The 19,556-nt window shown below is 43.2% G+C and overlaps 1 non-coding gene across 1 annotated transcript; it reads right to left on the bottom strand.

Moving 5' to 3' along the window:
* Window positions 1-301: 301 nt before the first annotated feature.
* On the bottom strand, window positions 302-376 carry Trnas-cga (transfer RNA serine (anticodon CGA)). The gene has a single exon. It is a non-coding gene; the product is annotated as a tRNA-Ser (tRNA).
* Between the last annotated feature and the right edge of the window lie 19,180 nt (window positions 377-19,556).

The following is a 19,556-nucleotide window of genomic DNA, read 5'->3' as shown; positions in this document are numbered from 1 at the left end:
TCAGAGAATGAAGAATGTGTATGGACAGCATGTCAGCCGAAAAACTACCGTTTTGGAATGGTGGGCCAAGTTCGTGCTGGTCGCGTTTGGATATAGGACGCCGGTCGATCTGGGAGGCCATCCTATTTCTGCAGAAGTAACGTCTACTCAAGTGGGAGACTGGAGCACCCGCCCTATACTCCTGGTGTCTCCCCGAGCGATTATCACGCCTTCGGTCTCTTGGAAAAGGCGTTCAGAATGAGATTTTCACTCTGCAGCGGAGTGTTCACGGATATGAAACTTCCTGGCAGATTAAAACTGTGTGCTGGACCGAGAATCGAACTCGGGACCTTTGCCTTTCGCGGGCAAGTGCTCTACCAACTGAGCTACCCAAGCACGACTCACCCCCTGTCTTCACAGCTTTACTTCTGCCAGTACCTCGTCCAAACTTTACAGAAGCTCACCTGCGATTCTAGCAGAACTAGCACTCCTGAAAGAAAGGATATTGCGGAGACATGGCTTAGCCACAGCCTGGGGGATGTTTCCAGATTGAGATTTTCACTCTGCAGTGGAGTGTTCGCTGATATGAATTCTGGAAACATCCCCCAGGCTGTGGCTAAGCCATCCTTTCTTTCAGGAGTGCTAGTTTTGCTAGAATCGCAGGAGAGCTTCTGTAAAGTTTGGAAGGTAGGAGACGAGGTGCTGGCAGAAGTAAAGCTGTGAAGACGGGGCGTGAGTCGTGCTTGTGTAGCTCAGTTGGTAGAGCACTTGCCCGTGGAAGGCAAAGGTCCTGAGTTCGAGTCTCGGCCCGGCACACAGTTTTAATCTGCCAGGAAGTTTCAAGGCGTTCATACTTACACGATTCATGTCGGACGAGAATGTGCAGACTTCTTCACGCGGCAGGACACGATGTTTTACCAAACGGGTATCTTCAACTTGGTTCGTCGGTGAGATGATTGCCACAATGCTTGGCTTACCGATTCTGGACTGTACGACCTCCGATAAGAATCTTTTTGACCGCCCCTTACAAACTTCTTCGCCGACCAATGCGCCAGCTGCCTCGATCAGTTCGAGTTCATCTGAGGCCCTACTGGCGTCGGAATGCCGGACATTTGCCACACTTGTCCTTCGCCAGGTAGCGATCCCTCAGGTAAGGGACGCCCTTCCTCGCACTTCTTCTGTCCGCTTTCAAACCGCCGTCTCCACATCTTACTCGATTCAACCAGTACGTAAGGGACCTTCTTCTTCGACATCTTGGCGAAAAACAGAGCTTCTTTTCCGAAATCGAAATATTTATATCTTTTGGGAAACGAAAGCAATTCCGACGATTATGTCAGTATGTAATTAGTTCTGCCAAGTATAAATACAGATCCCTCTGTCTGTCTGGTAGTTTCCTTTCACGCTTACTGATTGCGATAGAAACAGTCCATCGCCATGGGAGCAACAAGAAAGTAATGCTGTAAAGAGAATACGAAAGTACGGTAATCATTTCTTTTTGGTCGCTACATTTGTGCCTACTTTAATTACTACAGCTCCATGTCCAAAAGACAATAAGGAAAGAAGAAATGGGAATGTTAATGTTTGAAAAGAAGAACGGCATACTCCACATTAATTTACTCTCTAAAATCCAATATCCCTTCCGGCGAAACATTTGTTAATAAAGTGTAGCGGGACAATGTTCATAACATGATTGAAAGTACGTTCATAAACAGAGATAAGAACATCTATGATTGACGTGTCATCTAAAGTCGACGTACAATTTTAAAATGTTAGAAATAAGGAAATGAAGTAATACAGAATGCTATGCTTGTAGCGTACGTTGTTGTTCTACGTTGTTGTATTAACAGGGTCACAGAGAAGGCATCCTAAGTTTTGGAGGGAAAAGGAGTAATTGCAATGATCTCCACTACAACAGAAACAAGAAGCAGAACTTTAGGGAAAATAATGTAATGTGTGATCCAGCTCACAAGCGACATTGAAGCAGGTATTTCCTGTGACTTTGTATAGACAGAGGTTGTATTCGACAACCAGAATAAGTTAATAAGTTGCTCCTTTTACCGACCCCCGGTCTCAGATGAATCAGTTGCTGAACATTTCAAAGAAAACTCGAGTCTCATCGCAACTAGGTACCCTACTCATACAATTATAGTTGGCAGTGACTTCAGACTACCTTCCGTATGTTGACAAAAATACATTTTCAAACCCTACTGTAATTCTGAGCATCACGACGGGTACAGGAATTAGTGAACACACAGTCGTAGCGAGGCTCAATTCCGTAACAAAGAAATTCGCCAAAACTAAACGCGAAATATGTATATTTATAAAAAAATTCGGTTGACGCCTTTCTAAGATACAGTCTCCAATCCTTCCAAACTATGTAAGTGAAGACCATACGTGGCTTAAGCTCAAAGAAATAGTATTAACAGCACTGGAGAGATTCATGCCAAATAAATTAATGTCAGACGGAACTGATCCCACATGGTACACAAAACACAACAGAAAGCTGCTGCAGGAGCACCGAAAAAGGCACGTATAATTTTGACGAGCGCAAAATCTCCAAGATTGGCGAAGTTTTACTGTGGCTCGAAATTTGGTGCGGATTTCAATGCGACGTTCATGTAATAGTTTCCACAACGAAACTCTGTCTAGAAATGTGGCGAAAAAACCATAGAGATTCTGGTCCTATGTTAAGAAAACCAGCGGAAAGGCTCAGTAAGTGCCTTTACTGCGGGTCGGGCGGTGAGTGCGGGGGAGCAGGAGGAGGGGGAGACAAGGGACCCAACCCTTCGGAGCAGGTAAAATCGTGGCAAATGTCCGCCGTGGCAAATGTCCGCACACCCTGGCGTCGACGTCGAGAGAGTCTTGACCTCTTCATTCAGTTTCTTTCCTCGCGCAGCTGAGTAAATGGCCACGCCTCTAACGACCACACGACTGTTTACCGTCGGAACAACGGCGTAATACGCAGTCCTTCGCTGCTGGAAGAAGACGACGCTGGCAGAGTGGAGCCAGGGTGTGGGCTCAGCGAGCGCTGTGCGCCGGCTTTGTGCGCGGAAGACAGGCGGCCGTCAGGGGCCGCTGACAGGCGCCCGCGGTGAGCTCTTCATTCAGTTTGCAGGCGGCCGGCGTCGCGCGCTTTGATGTGCCGCCGCGCCGGACTTAGCGCCTTTGTTCGCCCGCGCCGCGGCCTCGGCGCGTGAGAGTCCGCTCTTCGAGGCCCGGCGCCGGCAATCCTGATTAGGGGTTTTCGCGGATTGGCGCTCCGGCTGCGAGTGGCCCAAAGCCGGCCGGATGAAGCGCGGTGGGTGGCGGCCGGCTCCCCCCAGAGTGGACGCGAAGCGACACAAAGCGTTGCCAATCAGCGGCGGAACGCGCTGCCCAAATCCCGGGGGTTGAAGTAGGCTAATTACAAACAGCTCGCTCCGCGCGGGGCAGCGCGGCCCTCGCCAGGTATTAACGGCCGGCGCTACTGTGTGTGTGTGTGTGTGTGTGTGTGTGTGTGTGTGTGTGCGTGCGTGCGGTCGCGCATGCGCTGTGCGGCGCCCGCGCGCGCCGCAGGCAGTCATTTTAAGTCTTTAGCAAGATTACAACAGCCGCGGCAGATTTCGCTGGATGTCCGCCGCGGTTAAAATTACAAAGGTTCGGTTGAAAACCGTTCCCAGTAGCTCAGCTGAACTTTGCTGCTGCCGTTTTTGGCGCGCTTGCGCATTCGGCTGCGCACAGCGCGTTTCGGCGGACGTCGGGGGTTCCCCAGTTCGAATGGTGGTAGCTACTCGGAGTTTAAAACGTTACTAACACGAACTTGACATGTAAACGAGCGTGTGACATCAGAAACCTCACATTAAGGACGTTTGCTTGGAATGCAGTCGATCGCTGAAAGTATAGATCAGTGTCGCCTTCACTGATCTATAACAGTCAACTAGGCTTAAGTTCGATATATCTTATTATCTGAGAAATCCTGATTACATTTTTGTCAGGCAGTAACATCAAAATCCGCTTATATCAATCGATCATTATACCTGTGTTGTTATATGGATGTGAAACATTAATATTTAAAAAGAATGATGAAGAAAAACTTAATATTCGAAAGAAAAGTACTAAGGAAAAATTTTTGGACCTGTATACGACGAAAATAACATGGAATGGAGAATAAGAAGAAATGAAGAATTAAGAGGGCTGTACAAATACCGTAACATTGTCGAAGTGCTCAAGAGAGGAAGGTTGAATTGGGCAGGCCATATAACAAGAATGACAGAGCATAGACTACCTAGAATGGAATTCAGAAGAACAATAGAAGGAACGAGAAGAAGAGGGAGACCCAGAACCAGATGGCGGGATAACATTCGGGAGGACAGCAGCAACTGGACAAACAGCGCATTGGACAGACAGAAGTGGAAGAGGCTCATAGAGCAGGCGTATGGTCGATAAGGCACTTGCCACATGTAAAGTAAAGTAATATTTATTTACGAAATGAGTGCCACGTTCCTCAATTTTTCGAAGTCTCTTTATAACAATCACTTCAAATACATTCATGTAAACATTCGTAAACAAACAAACCCAGATTTAGTATCTCTCTCACATATTCATCTTTGTCCAGACTCCTTGTCGTATATTGGAAGTCTAAAACAATGGAACAATGGTAGGAGTACAACAGCCTTAGAAAATGTGTTTCGTCGGAGACAGCCCTTCCTAGCTGTTTACTATAATCTATTGCTCAAAACAAAGACGCCGTTGCGTAATTTTACACTCTTAATTTATAACGTACATAATCAAACTGTTCAGGAGGTGAAAATCCCTAGAGAATGTTTATGGTGGTGCAGAAGCTTAGGAATTAATTACAGTTAATACGAGGGTCGTTCAAAAGGAATGCCCCACATTTTTTTCTTCGGAACATATTTAGTCTTAACAGTCAGAATCTGGTGCCACTATACATCAACATGTCTTGTCCATGTCCTATTTTTCTACGTAGTCTCCGTCGCGTTCTATGGCCGTACGCCAACGTTGTAGAAGAGCATGTATTCCGTGCTTGTAAGAGCTCTTGTCCTGTAGGCGCTGCCATGTTTTCACTGCATGACTGACACTCTCGTCACCTTCAAAGTGTGTTCCCCGTAGAGAATCCTTAAGCGGCCCAAATACTGGGAAGTCCGAGATGAAATGGCCTTTCTTTGAATATTGTGGTCCGCTGTGAGCATTCGTGGAGCCAATCGTGAGCACCTCTTTGAATATCCGAGAGTCTTGAGCATTGCAGACGCACTTCCAATGCTGACCGACAACTGTAGAGCAAATTGTTGAGTCCTGATGCGCCGCTCGGCACGAATAAAGGCATCCGCACGATTTAGCATATCTGGAGCAGTGGCTGTGACAGGACGTCCCGAGCGTAGCTGATCATGGAACTCTGTTTCTGCATTTCCCGAGGCTGTAACTTTCTTTACCCATCGTCCAACTCTACTCCTATGAACTGCAGCATTTCCATACACTGTACGCAAACGTTTATGGATGTTCACCACGGTTTCTTTTTCTGCACACAAGAATTCAATAACAGCACGCTGCTTGTAACGTGAGTCGTATGTAGGCGCCACTTTGACGCTGTACTACGGCTTTGTCACCAGCCAGAAGGGTTCGAAACTTCATCGGCGGACAGAACAAACATAAATATGAAGCACCAACGTTTGTCTATGAATCTTAATGGCTTTGTAAAAAAAAAAAAAAAAAAAAAAAAAAAAAATGTGGGGCAATACTTATTGAACGACTCTCGTATTCTAAATTTCGAATTGTCATTCACTCAAACAAGATAGAAGAAGTCTAACGACAAATTCACAGCACACAAATATAAGTATGCAACTTAGTCGCAGAGCTACCATATTGACCCTAGAACACTAGTGGGGGAAACTGGTACATTGCTACCAAAAAACCGATCGCAAAGTTTTCAGATCCACATTTTATTCACAGGAAGTCATAATTCATAGGTTATGCATTAGTTAATTACAACAATTAGATCTCCAGTGTTACGTTACCAGCAAAATTAAGTACAAAATGTTCTTTTTAATACCCTAAGGCCTCATAAAAGATTTTACGACGAGTTAGTAATCAATGCTTAATCATACAAGGGACACTAAAACGAAAACGCGACACACGAAAAAAGCAAGGACACTGTTTATTATTTCAAAAGTTAGCACCATGTCTTAATACATTTATCGTACTGTGATACAAGACGGTCAGTGCCTGCATGGAAAATTGTTTGTGGTTGCCTACGGTATCTTCGCTGTACCCAGGCGGCACCTCTTCGTCCGAAGCAAATTTACGGCCACGGGTGTCTTTCTTCAGGGCTCCAAAAATAAAGAAATCCCTAAGATCGGAACTGTATGGGGAGTGTGTTACGACTTCCTAGCGAAACTCCTGCAGTGTACTCGTAACATTCTTGACAACATCTGGGTGGGCTCGATGTTGTCAAGATTGTTTCGACTACAACTTAGGCTGACGTAGTCTACTCTCAATTTTTGCCGTCTGGCGATTCCTCTAATAATGATGTCCAATCATCCTATCCCTTATCTTCACAACTCTTCTCGAAGTATTCCTATCACCACAGTATGTGTGGATAATCTACTCACTCCTCACCCCATCGCTCCAATTAGTTTTAAGCATACTTGTGCAATAATACGTCTTAAACGATTCGATTCTGTTCTTTTTCGATTTTCCCACAGTCTACAATTCACTTCCATGTAAATTTGTGCCGCTGATGTACATTGTCAGTAATTTCTGTTTCCCATTAATGTCGGTAATCGATACTGGTAGACTTGTTGACGAGGAGTGCTCTGTTTGCGTCTTCTACGCTGAATAACCAAAGAAACTGGTACACCTGCCTTATATCGTGTTGGGCCCCCGCGAGCACGCAGAAGTGCCGCCACACGTGGTGGCAAGGACTCGACTAATGTCTGTAGTGCTGGAGGGAATAGACACCGTGAATCCTGCAGGGCTGTCCATAAATCCACATGAGTACGAGGGCGTGGAGAGCTCTTCTGAGCAGCAAGTTGCAAGGCGTTTATTAATAATGTTCATGCCTGGGGAGTTTGGTGGGCAGCAGAAATGTTTAAATTCAGAAGAGTCTTCCCGGAGCCATTCTGTACAATTATCGACGTATGGGGTGTCGCTTTGTCCTGCTGGAATTTCTCAAGTCGGTTGGAATGCAAAATGCATAAGAATGGATGGAGGTGATCAGACAGGATGCTTACGTATGTGAAACCTGTCATAGTCGTATCTAGACGTATCAGGGGTCTCATATCACTCCAACTGCACACGCCCCACACAATTACAGCGCCTCCACCTCGAACAGCCCCCTGCTGACGTGATGCGTCCATGGATTGATAAGGTTGTCTTCTCACACGTGCACTTCCATACGCTCGATACAATATGAATTTAGACTCGTCCGTTCGGGCAACATGTTTCCAGTCATCAACAGTCCAATGTCGGTGTTGACGGGCCCAGGCGAGGTGTATAGCTTTGTGTCATGCGTTCGTCAAGGATACATGAGTGGACCTTCGGCTCCGAAAGCCCATATCGAAGATGTTCCGCTGAATCTTTCGCTCTCTGTCACTTGCTTATGACCCAGAATTAAAATCTGCAGCAACTTGGGGAAGGGTTGCACTTCTGTCACGTTGAACGATTCTCTTCAGTAGGATCATTTGCCGGCCGCACCGATGTCGGAAGTTTGATGGGTTACCAGATTCCTGATTTTCACGGTTCACTCGCGAAGTGGTCGTATGGTAAAATCGCCATTTCATCGCAACCATGGAGATGCTGTGTCCCATTGCTCATGCCTCGACTATTACACCACGTTCAAACTCACTTAAATCTTGAAAACCTGCCATTATAACATCAGTAACCGATCTAACAACTGCGCCAGACATTTTTTCTCTTATATAGGCGATACTAACCACAGAGTCCTATTCTGCCTCTTTACGTATTGTAACACCCCAAATATGGAAGCCCTAATGAAAGCCCTTTGGTAGTAAAGAAATAGCAAAATTAGCTATCCTGACATTGACGGTAGCTACTGACAACATAATTAACACCATTGCAAGTTTGACTAACAGGAATACTATGTAACTAATAGCGTTTATTGTAAAGAATGGACTAAATGAAAGACTATCAGATGATACGAATCCTGAAACTGTAAAAAAATAATTCAAAATATATTCTTTACGAAGGTTGAAGCCCCGACCATAAATAGATAAGACATAACATTTATCCAAGAATAGAGTTGTATAGTCGCATCGAGCTGTAAGTTCGCTGCGACTGCAATGTAACACTGCAATGTTCAGTTCAGTTTCTCTTGTAGACGTCGCAATAGTAGTAAACCTATTAAACGCTACTAAATTGTTTCAAACCGATCTGAAGTTTGAAATGTTTTCCAGTACTGACTTCACGTACTAGTCAGAATTTCGAACTGAAGTAAAATAACATTTACGGTTTAGCCAGACAACGGAGCAGTTATTATATGTGAAAGAAAAGTAAAACGTGTGATGCCTGATTAACGCTGGGACTTCGCCTTCGTGATCTGTGATTGTCACGAACATCAGAGGACACTGCAGTATACCAACCGCTGACATAAACTGTATTATTAGCCTTGAGTAGCAAACAGCTACACGCGATCACGAAGAACTAACAGTTACACCGTGTTATCGGAGACTGTAGTCAATGTCAGAATCGCCGATGCAAATAGATTCAAGACCCTGAATGACATATCGGTGGGTTTTCAGTGCGGGTTTAAATAATTACGAAGTTCAATAAACATCAATACAATCTTAATGCTTAATGTCGTTTACGTCATTTAATGGAAATTTACTGTGTAATTGTGAAATTAACTATTTCTTGAGAGAACGCAGAAGTTTAAAGTGATTTAGTGAGTTTATTAACAGTGACCAGCAACTTTACATCGAAATACAACGCTTTCTGTACGTTGTCAGAAGAGTAATTTATTTTATCTCTGAAATTACGTCGTATTAGTTGTTGAATTAACACCGTAACGACACCCTGACGATGGGATATTAATTAATAAATCAACATCCTCGCAAAACTATGATGTGGCATCGGCTGGAGTGATGGACTTTGTAATTCAAGATACCCTATTATCTGCGTTTGAACACTCGTTAGCAAACCGGCCGTAAGAACTACAGTTATCGAGCTGGCGTAAGCTTATCAGCCTGTCGCGAACACGCGAAGCATATTTGGTTAATTGTTTCAGATCAAAGGAGTTGTTGCCGTACCGAGTGGTGCACTCGCTGTGGGTTAGAAGTAAAGAAGACCGACAGACTTCGAACACCAGTGCTTCAATTTTAAACATGGGCTGCTTAAACATTCCGGCGTGCTGCTACATCGATACGCTGATATCAATCTAAGAGAGATAGTGTCTGAAACTAATCAACAAAGCGAGGAGTTTCTTTTTAACAGCTACAGAATGGAGTCGTCGCGATCGACGGACACTATTCCATGTCAACCAGACTGGGACAACCATCACCATCGAGCCGACACAAATAGAATGCCATATGAATACGCGTGCCTATACCATTACTTTGGGGCTTAAGTGTATTCTGCTACTTCCGTCATTGTTGCCTCAACTGCATGCATTATTCTGCTTCCAAGGCAGCATAGTACCTTCGCTCTAGTTACAATGTCCAGTCAAGTGACCACTTGCCCAAAACGTGAATAACCGACTGTAGCAGCGTGGACTCATGCGGAAGCTGCAGGAAGAGAGTCAGTGAGATTCTGAAAGGTATCGACAGAGATGTGGAGCCATGATGAATACAGTGAAGTAGCCAGCTGGTGTAGGTTGCTCGGTTGAGGACCCATTGCGCTTACAGCCCGATAGAGGTGGTCCCACAGAGTCCCGAGCCTGTTTGTATCCAGGGAGTTTGATAGTCAGGCTAGTACAGTAAGCTCATCCTGGTGCTCTTCGAAGCACGCACACGTACACCGCGATCTGTGTGGCACGTTGCATTGTCCTGCTGGTATGTGCCATCGTGCCGAGAAAAACTGCTTTTAGGAATGAATATGGCCCCAAGGACGGATGCATACATGCGTCCATCCATTGCGCCTTCTAGAATGACGACATCACCCAGGGAATGCCACGAAAACATTCTCCAGACCATAAAGCTCCCTCCACCGGCCTGGACGCATCCGACGACTGTTGCAGGATGTTCGCTTTCAGACGTTTCACGCCGTACACGCCAACGGCCTTTTGTCTGATGGAGTATAAAATGTGATTCCTCTGTAATGGCTACCTGTCCTCACTCAGTGGACGTCCAGTTCCGGTACCGGCGCGCTAATTCCAACCTTCGTCGACGATGAAGGAGTCAGCATGTGTGCATGAACCAGGCGTCTGCTGCAGAGTCCCATACACAGCAATGTCCGCTGAACGGTCGTCGAGAAGACACTGTAGGTAACCACTTTGTCTATTTGGGCGGTCAGTCGATCAGCAGTTGCATGTATTCGCCCGTACGCATCTCCACAGCCATCATTCACTCCTGACATCCATGGCCCATGGCTTTCGATAGCACTGGTTAGCAACGCATGGCATACCTTAACCACGGCGGCATGCGAACTGCTTACATACTCAGCCGCTTCAGAAATGCTTCCACCCTTGGCTCGGAAGCCAATGGTCATGTCCTTTGGGACGTCATATGAATAGCTTCGTTTCCGCTTTACGTCAACTGTTGCACTGCTTTCCGCGTCACCCCCCCCCCCCCCCCCCGTTACCCTTGCTATACCCTCCACTGCCAGTGCTGCCACCTATCGTCTGAGAGTGGTTACCGCTCGTTGATGTCGAACATCGGTGGTCCATATTTATGGACGTGTAACTGTGTTACTTCATTCCTAACTAAAGTACTAAACTAGTTTCTAAAGCTCCTCAATACTTTCCACTTTCTTTGGACTACTTTCAATCCATACCGTGCTCAGTAGGCTGTTCTTACTATTCGACAAATCTTTTAAGTATTTCTCACTGTTATAGACCATGGCAATGTCGTCAGTGAATGTTATCATTGATATACAGGGTGTATCAAAAAGGATTTTACAACTTTAAAAATTCATATAAATTTATTGAAAGGAGATATAGAGCTGGGTTCAGTGGTATTTTGTAGGGAAACGCATCAAGGGTTTTTTTTTTTTTTTTTTTTTTTTTTTTTTTTTTTTTTACCTTAAACTAAAGCTGTTGCACCTGGCTTCCGTTGGTTATCCTACAAACACCACATCAGAAATCAGTTTCTTCCCAAACTAGCATTGCAGGTGTAACTTGCTCATTAGCGGCGTAAATTCTTGCTGTAAGTTCAGACAGAGAAGCCGGCACAGGAGGTGTAAACACGACACCCTTGATGTCGTGTGACTAGGGCCTCCCGTCTTGCAGACAATTCGCTGGGTGCAAGCGTTTCGCTTTCACTCCACGTCGGCGACTTGAACGTCGATGGAGATGAAATGATGATGATTAGGACAATACAACACCCAGTCCCTGAGCGGATAAAATCTCCGACCCAGCCGGGAATTGAGCCCGGGACCTCACCATTGACATTCTGTTGCTCTGACCAGTCAGCTACCGGGGTCGGACAATATCCTTGATGAATCCCCATTTTAAAAAATCAAGTGGTGTCAGGCCTGGGGAACGTGGGGGCCATGCAATTGGCGCATTATGGCCAATCCATTGACCTGGAAAAGATCACTGAGAAAATCCCGGATATCAGCCAGGTAGTGGGGTGGCGTACCATCTTGGATGATTTTCAGTTCGCGTGATGCACTCTGGGTCGATTACGTACGATTGTTGAGAAAACGTTGTCTCATTCGCTCAACGACGTCGTCAGATGTGCTTCGACGACCTGATGATTTCCCATGTCTTACTGAGCATCTGCTTTCTACAAAACATTTATGCGACTCATAAACTGTAGGCCTACTGGGAGGATCTTTAGCGCACTTGGTACGAATATTACGTTGAACTGTTGTAGCCGACTTCGATTCTTCAAACCAAAACACACAGCTAGCACGCTCGGGTCCAGTGTCCAGTGAAGGCAGCCATCTTTAATGCAACTGCGTGAGGACTCCTTACGGTGAGATTCGGCACTAGCGAACAACGCGAGACACAACTTGATGTAGTTCCCTCTAAAATGACACTACAATCAACTCCGTACGTACTATGAACAAATTTATATGAATTTTCAAAGTTGTAAAGTCCTTCTTGAAACACTGTGTACTATCACTATAAATTTTAATTTCGCCCGTTGAACATGTCCTTTATATCCTACATTGCTTCTTCGATTTACAGACTGACTAAGAGAGGAAAAATACTGCGGCCCTGCCTTACACCCTCCATACTTCGAGCGCTGCTCATTTGGACCAAGTTCTTATTGCTGAGACATTTATTAACATCTAGTATAGATTTAAGTGTCAGGAAGTCTTTTCTGAAAGTATTTGTGTGGAGTGTAGCAATGTATGGAAGTAAAACATGGACGACAATTAGTTTAGACAAGAAGAGAATAGAAGCTTTCGAAATGTGTTGCTACGGAAGAATCCTGAAGATTAGATGGGTAGATCACGTAAGTAATGAGGAGGTACTGAATAGAATTGGGGAGAAGAGGAAATTGTGGCACAACCTGACTAAAAGAAGGGACTGGTTCGTAGGAAACATTCTAAAGCATCAAGGAATCACCAGTTTAGTATTGGAAGGTATCGTGGAGGGTAAAAATCGTAGAGGGAGACCAAGAGATGAATACACTAAGCAGATTCAGAAGGATGTAGATTGCAGTAGTTACTCAGAGATGAAGAAGATTGCACAGGATAGAGTAGCATGGAGAGCTGCATAAAACCTGTCTCTGGACTGAAGAGCACAGCAACAATAACTACTTACTGTTCCCCCTTGGTTCGTGTACACACTGCACATTACCCGCGCTTCTCGACAGCATAGTTTCTGTTTCCATTTTACGGAGAAATTCATACATTTTTCTCTAATTTCCGTGACACTGTTACGTAAGAATCATGTCTAATTTCTAAGAAATAAACTATTGTTTCAAAGTAATCACAATTCATAGCGTCTTCCCTAAGGCGGTTTAACGTAGAAACATTAATTTGTAATCTCCCCCCTTCGTGGACTCCCATTTCGGCAGGAATATCTCACTCTGATGCTCAAAAATGTATTCTGAACGCCCTTGTCTGTTTACCATATATGTTTCTAATAACTGTTTACGAATAAGAAGCGTATTCGTATTGCCACTAAATCAAGTCTGTTTTTATTTAGGATTGATATTATACGAAGAAGTAATACCATACAAATAATTTTATAACCTTCTTACACACGCATGTATAACGAAATTATTACACCAATGCAATACGTGAAAGAACAATCGACAAAATTAGTATGGCCGTACTGGATTAGCGAAATATCTCGATATTTATTATTCCGCAAAGTACGTGTAAAGTTCAATAGTCCGAATGAAGTACATTGAGAGGTATACCATTGAAGAGGAATCCGAAAGAGAAAACCCGAGATTACTTGCCGGTGTTACAACTCTCCTATAAGCAACCTGATTCTTAAGAGATCAGAATATAACGAACTGTCACTGAGATGAATTTTACGTAACTATAACCACAGCTTCATGAATGTTATGAAAAGTCACAGAAATAAATAAGAATGAACCATAAACTTCTGCTAAATTGAACAAGTGCGAGAAATGAAATTAAATGGTAACAAGGAGAAAATCTTAATTAAAAACTTCCTCAAGGCTGAAGCTCATCGTTTCATTTATACAATAATGTACCTTTGGAAAACATTTAACATCCAGCACTTTACGGAATTGCAGTACTCACACTGTAACGGAGAACAAGTGAACTGGAAGCTCCTCAACCGAATTGTTACAGAAGTAATTGATACAATGATATAGTGCTTTGGTGTAAGTTGGATAGGTAATTTAAATTTCTATCTTGAGGGAAGAGCGGAAAATTAGGACACACGAAGATCTGAAGTGATAGGAGTACCAGAACCAAGAAAATAGGTAATGACCCATCTGAGGTGATTATAGCTTGGTAACACAAATTATTGAGGATTGTGACAAACATGTGCATGCATGTACAAGTGAACACAGCTTGTTAAGAGATAAATGGAAAACAATGGCTGCGAAGTGTTTGAATGGATTTCAAACACCCTCAGAATGTTTTAAAAGTAACATGAAGCGGAGAATTGACATCTAAAGACGCACAAAAATGTTTATACTTTTATGCGGATACGTTGTCATGGTTGGAAACACGATATTTGGAACCAAGTCAGAGGTAGATGTGTACGAGAAACTTACCAAACTTTCATTTAAATTTTATACATAACTTCAAAATTTCTAAACCATTCCACAGAATAAATATTCACTCTTCATACACGAAATAAGATACGGCATTTTCTAGATAAATATTAAAGCAAAATATTTTTTGACCTTAGTTAAGAACGTAAGTTTATCGTTCTCTGGAAATTCAGTTGAACCCATGAAATTCGTCATTGTAAAACAAAGACAATTTTGCATTGCTTTGTTTTGGAGCACATAGGCTATATTCATATTAATTCTGCATTCACCTGTGTTTGTTGTTTACTTTATTTGCAATCCATTTTCAGGCTTTTTATGCTTCATCCTCTCACATTTGGGCCGAGTTATCGAAATGAAGTACACACGCATGTATATCTTCTTGCTTTACCAAATGTTGACGATACAAAAGTGGTTTTCGGGAAAGATTAGAAAGTTTCTTTCTCTATCAGTTTACGGTGGTTTACACGTCTCTGTTCAACGATTCACTTCACTGCTGCTATGACCCAACGCAACAGACTTGACACCACATACATCTGTTTTAGTGATTGGCGTAATAATGTAAAACAGTTGAATGTACATGATACTATAAATAAAAAATATCTTTAAACGTGGGCTCTAAAACGCTTAAATTAAGTGTTACAAGCACATTTCGATATTCGACACTGCGAAATAAATCTCTTCTGCTGAAAGCTCTCTGCTTTCCATATTTTGAGAGAAGGTAGTAGGGAACAAAACAAGAAAAGGATGTCCAGTAAACATGGTCTCCAAAGCTCGCACCTTAAGACAAACGGGCATTTCTTCATTTTCGCAACTGTGAAACACTTCTGTTCAACTGAAGAAGTGCTCATAGCTCATAAGGGAGGCAATTTAGAACCAATGTTTACCGGACATTTGTGTCTTGTTTTGGTCCATACTACCTCCTAATAAAATATAGAAAGGAAAGAAGTTCTCAAAGTTCTTAAGGTATGCGTTTTAGAGCCCATGTTTACAGGAACTATTTTGCTTCTAGTGTCGTGTACTGTCAACTGTAGGTCCTGTCACAACAGATCTTCTCTGTTCTCCATTGTATTTAATTACAATAGGGGTGCGACAGCAACAACATAAAACTTTCTGGTGCATTTCATTCTGCTAACAGTGCCCAAGTACCTGGGATGAAGCCGAAACAGTCTTCGAAATAGATTGCAAATTAGAGTTGGTCTAAACCTACACGATTACTCTGTCATTCACCCCAAAGTGTTTGTACATGATTACTCTCTCATTCACCCCAAAGTGTTTGGCAGAGGATTCGTAGAACCACTTTCAGTCCATTTCTCTACGGTTCCCCGTTCGAAAAGCATGAAGATAAAAATTGAAACCTAAACATTTTCACCCGAATTCTTACTTCTCGTATTTTATCACGATGGTCATTTCTGCCTACATATGTGGGAATCAACAAAATATTTTGGAATTCGGTGGAAAAAGATGCTGATTGTAACTTCGTAAAAAGATGACATTGCAATGAACAACGTGTTTGTTTCAATGATAACCACCCTAACTCAGTTATCATGTTCGTGACTGTGTGTTCCCTGTAGAAAAAAGTCTCCCTTATTCGACCTTTTTTGACCTCCTCCGTCTGTGCTATTGGTTAAGGATTCCATAAAGTACAGCGCTATTCCAGAGTAGGAAGGAAGAGCGCAGTGTAGCCAGTACATTTAGAAGATTTGTTTCACCTTCTTTAGATCGTTTTCCCTCAACATATGCTGTGTGACAGTTACAATTTAAGCTGAAAGGAAGTTTAGTAGGATTATACCTTATGCATTCCAGAAGCAAGTAATGTACAACTGAAATTCCCTTTATCTAGCGTCAAATAAGCAACTATTCATGACTATACAGAAAGTCATTAAGCTTTGGTTTCAGTACAGTCAGGAATATTAAAAGTGGAAATTCAATAACTGCGATTTTAAATCAGAGTGGCTGTAACGACCGGTTTTCAGCAGCTCGGCTTCTGACTATGTTGGAGCCGCACTGTCGGTTTGGAACTCATGGCTCATGGGTTCGCGTAATCTACAGTTTAGGCAACAAGCGGCACTTGTTAAGTGCCTGGTAAACAGTATCGGCGGCTGGCTACGAGAAGGGACTCCGCGCTGCAGCCGATGCATTGCGCCACCCGCTGAAAGCTGGCGCGTGAAATATTTAAACGGAGCTACGAGTTAACGGCGGGCGTCGCCTGGCCGCACGCGTGTTTCTGAGCCAACTCCACAGGACGCTGGAGGAGGGAACAGCACGCAGTGACTGTCGGCAATGCCCCAATACTATACGGAATTCGTGGAACGGCAAAGGGACTTGATTCGGACGTCGGCTGCCAAAATTTTACTCTCTACACTGTACTTTATTTACTTATTTATTCATATCAGTCCACCTTTCTTCTTAGCAACAACAGATACACATCTGAGAATCACTCCAACAACTTTTCTTTCTATTCTGGATTTGAACTACGTTTACAATATTGGCCACATTACTTTCCCATATTTCTGTTCGTTTCCGGTAGTATCACTCTTAACATTTAGATAGCTACTACACATTGTCCTATGGCATCTTTTTCCACTATTAGCCGGGTGTTCGCTTCCTGTCACAGAGAAAAAGCCGTTGAATTTCCTCATTTCAATCTGTTTTAACTAATATTACTAACATCTTTAGCATTTGCTGCTTTTAAGATTCGTATCACTATAACTACAAATATGTCTACAACTGCGTGTAAAAAAACAATAATAACTACAGCAAGAACAACAATACAACTATTAGAAAAATTAGTAGGCCCTGTTTGTACAACAATCTCATTTATGTCACTGCAGTGAGTAGTACTACTGCAGCTAAAATAGCACATTGCAGTTCTAGACGCTTCAGTCTGGAACCGCTCCACCGCTAGGGTCGCAGGTTCAAATCCTGCCTCGGGCATGGATGTGTGTGATGTCCTTAGGTTACTTAGGTTTAAGTAGTTCTAAGTTCTAGGGGACTGATGACCTCAGATGTTAAGTCCCATAGTGCTCAGAGCCATTTGAACCATTCAGTACATTGCAATTAGTAATATTATATTCGTACTGTGATCCTCAGAGGACACAGAGGTGCAAAACCTGAGGACGTTTGACTGCTAAGTGGAATAGTTGGACGGTCCATAGTCCATACATAGGAAGAACTAAAAATGGTTCAAATGGCTCTGAGCACTATGGGACTTAACATCTTAGGTCATCAGTCCCCTAGAACTTAGAACTACTTAAACCTAACTAACCTAAGGACATCACACACATCCATGCCCGAGGCAGGATTCGAATCTGCGACCGCAGCAGTCCCGCGGTTCCGGACTGCAGCGCCTAGAACCGCACGGCCACCGCGCCGGCTAGGAAGAACTGCTTCAGTTCCATGGTGTATTAAGTATTTACACCTGTCCCCATTTGAGGGCAAGTATAGTGTTGTCAAACAAGATTGTTTTGGAGGTCTCGGCGTTATGATGTGCATAATGTTTCACGGGCATTGTAACCTCCACATCTTTGAACACGGTACAGTTATAGCTCCCTCCAGTACCGTGGAAGTTGCTCTCTGTTCTCTTAACATACGTCTTATCATCCTGTCCCTTCTTCTTGTCATTGTCTTCCATGTATTCTATTCCTCGCCAATTCTGCGAAGTATGTATTCATTCCTTACCTTCTCAGTCTATCTCATTTTCAACATTCCTCTGTAGCACCGCATCTCAAATGCTTTTAGTCTAGTAATCTTCTCTTGGCCAGGAATGCTCTTTTTTCTAGTGCTAGTCTGCTTCGTGTGTCCTCCTTGCTCCATCGCTGATGTATTATTTTGCTGTCTACATAGCAGAATTTCTTAACTTCGGGTACTTCGAAGTCAAATATTTTGATGTTAAGCTTCTCGCTACTCTCATTTCTGCTACTTCTCATTACCTTTGTCTTTCCTTTCCATATACTGTACTTATTAGTCTGTTTATTCCATTCAGCTGATCCTGTAATTCTTCTTCACTTCCACTCAGGATAGCAATGTGATAAGCGCATCTTATCCTTCATATCCTTTCACCTTCCGTTTTAATTCCACTATGGAACCTGTCTTTTATTTCTGTTTCTGCTTCTTCGATGTACAGATTAAACAGTAGGGGCGAAAGCCTACTTCCCTGTCTTACACCCTTTTTAATTGGAGAACTTCGTTCCACTCTTATTGGTCCCTCTGGGCTCTTGTACATGTATATTACCAGTCTTTTCCTAGAGCTTACCTCTATTTTTCACAGGATTTCAAACAGCTTACATCATTTGACACTGTCGAACGCTTTTTACGGGTCGACAGATCCTTTAGTCCTGCTTCCATTATCTACCGTCACATCAGAGCTGCCTCTCTGGCGGCTTTACCTTTCCTAAAGCCAAACCGATCGTGATCTAACAGACACTCAGTTGTCTTTTCCATTCTTGTGTATTTATTTTTGTATTTTTAAGCTTATTGTACGGTAATTATTGCAATTGTCAGGTCTTGTAATCTTCGGAACTGTGTGGATGATCTTTATCCGAAAGGCAGGTGGTTTGTCGCCAGACATACATTCCACACACCAGCGTGTGTCGTGCTTTTGTAACCACTTATCCTAATGATTTTAGAAATTCTGATGGAATGTTAACTACTCCTTCCAACCTTTTTGATCTTAAGCCTTCCAAAGCTCTTCTGATTCCGATACTGGATTCACTATTTCTTTTATATCGACTCCCGTTTCCTCTCCTATCACGTCATCAGACAATTCTTCCCCCTCATAGGGTCCTTCAATGTATTCTTTCCATCTATCTGCTCTCTCTCTCTCTCTCTCTCTCTCTCTCTCTCTCTCTCTCTCTCTCTCTCTCTCTCTCTCTCTCCTCTGCATTTAACAGTGGAATGACCATTGGAGTCCTAATGTTACCACCGTTGCTTTCAGTTTTGAATTTTCTGTATACTGAATCAGTCATTCCGACAATAATTTCTTATTCGATATTCTTGTTCGATTTCTTCACATTGTTTATGCAGTCATTTCACCTTAGCTTCCCTGCGCTTCCGATTTCTGTCTTTCTAAGTGGCTTTTATTTCTGTATTCCTGAATTTCCCTGAACGTTTTTATACTTTCTTCTTTCATCGATAAACTAACGTATTTCTTCTGTTACCTATGGTTTCTCCGCAGTTACCTTCTCTGTACTTAACTACTTTAGTGACTGCCCTTTTTAGAGATATCCATTTCACTTCAGCTGAACTGTCTACTAAGTT

The sequence above is a fragment of the Schistocerca serialis genome, chromosome 9 (genome assembly GCF_023864345.2).
Source record: "Schistocerca serialis cubense isolate TAMUIC-IGC-003099 chromosome 9, iqSchSeri2.2, whole genome shotgun sequence".
NCBI classification, from domain to species: domain Eukaryota; kingdom Metazoa; phylum Arthropoda; class Insecta; order Orthoptera; family Acrididae; genus Schistocerca; species Schistocerca serialis.
The sequence above is the reverse complement of the archived record's forward strand: the minus strand, read 5'-3'. Positions and strand labels throughout refer to the sequence as shown.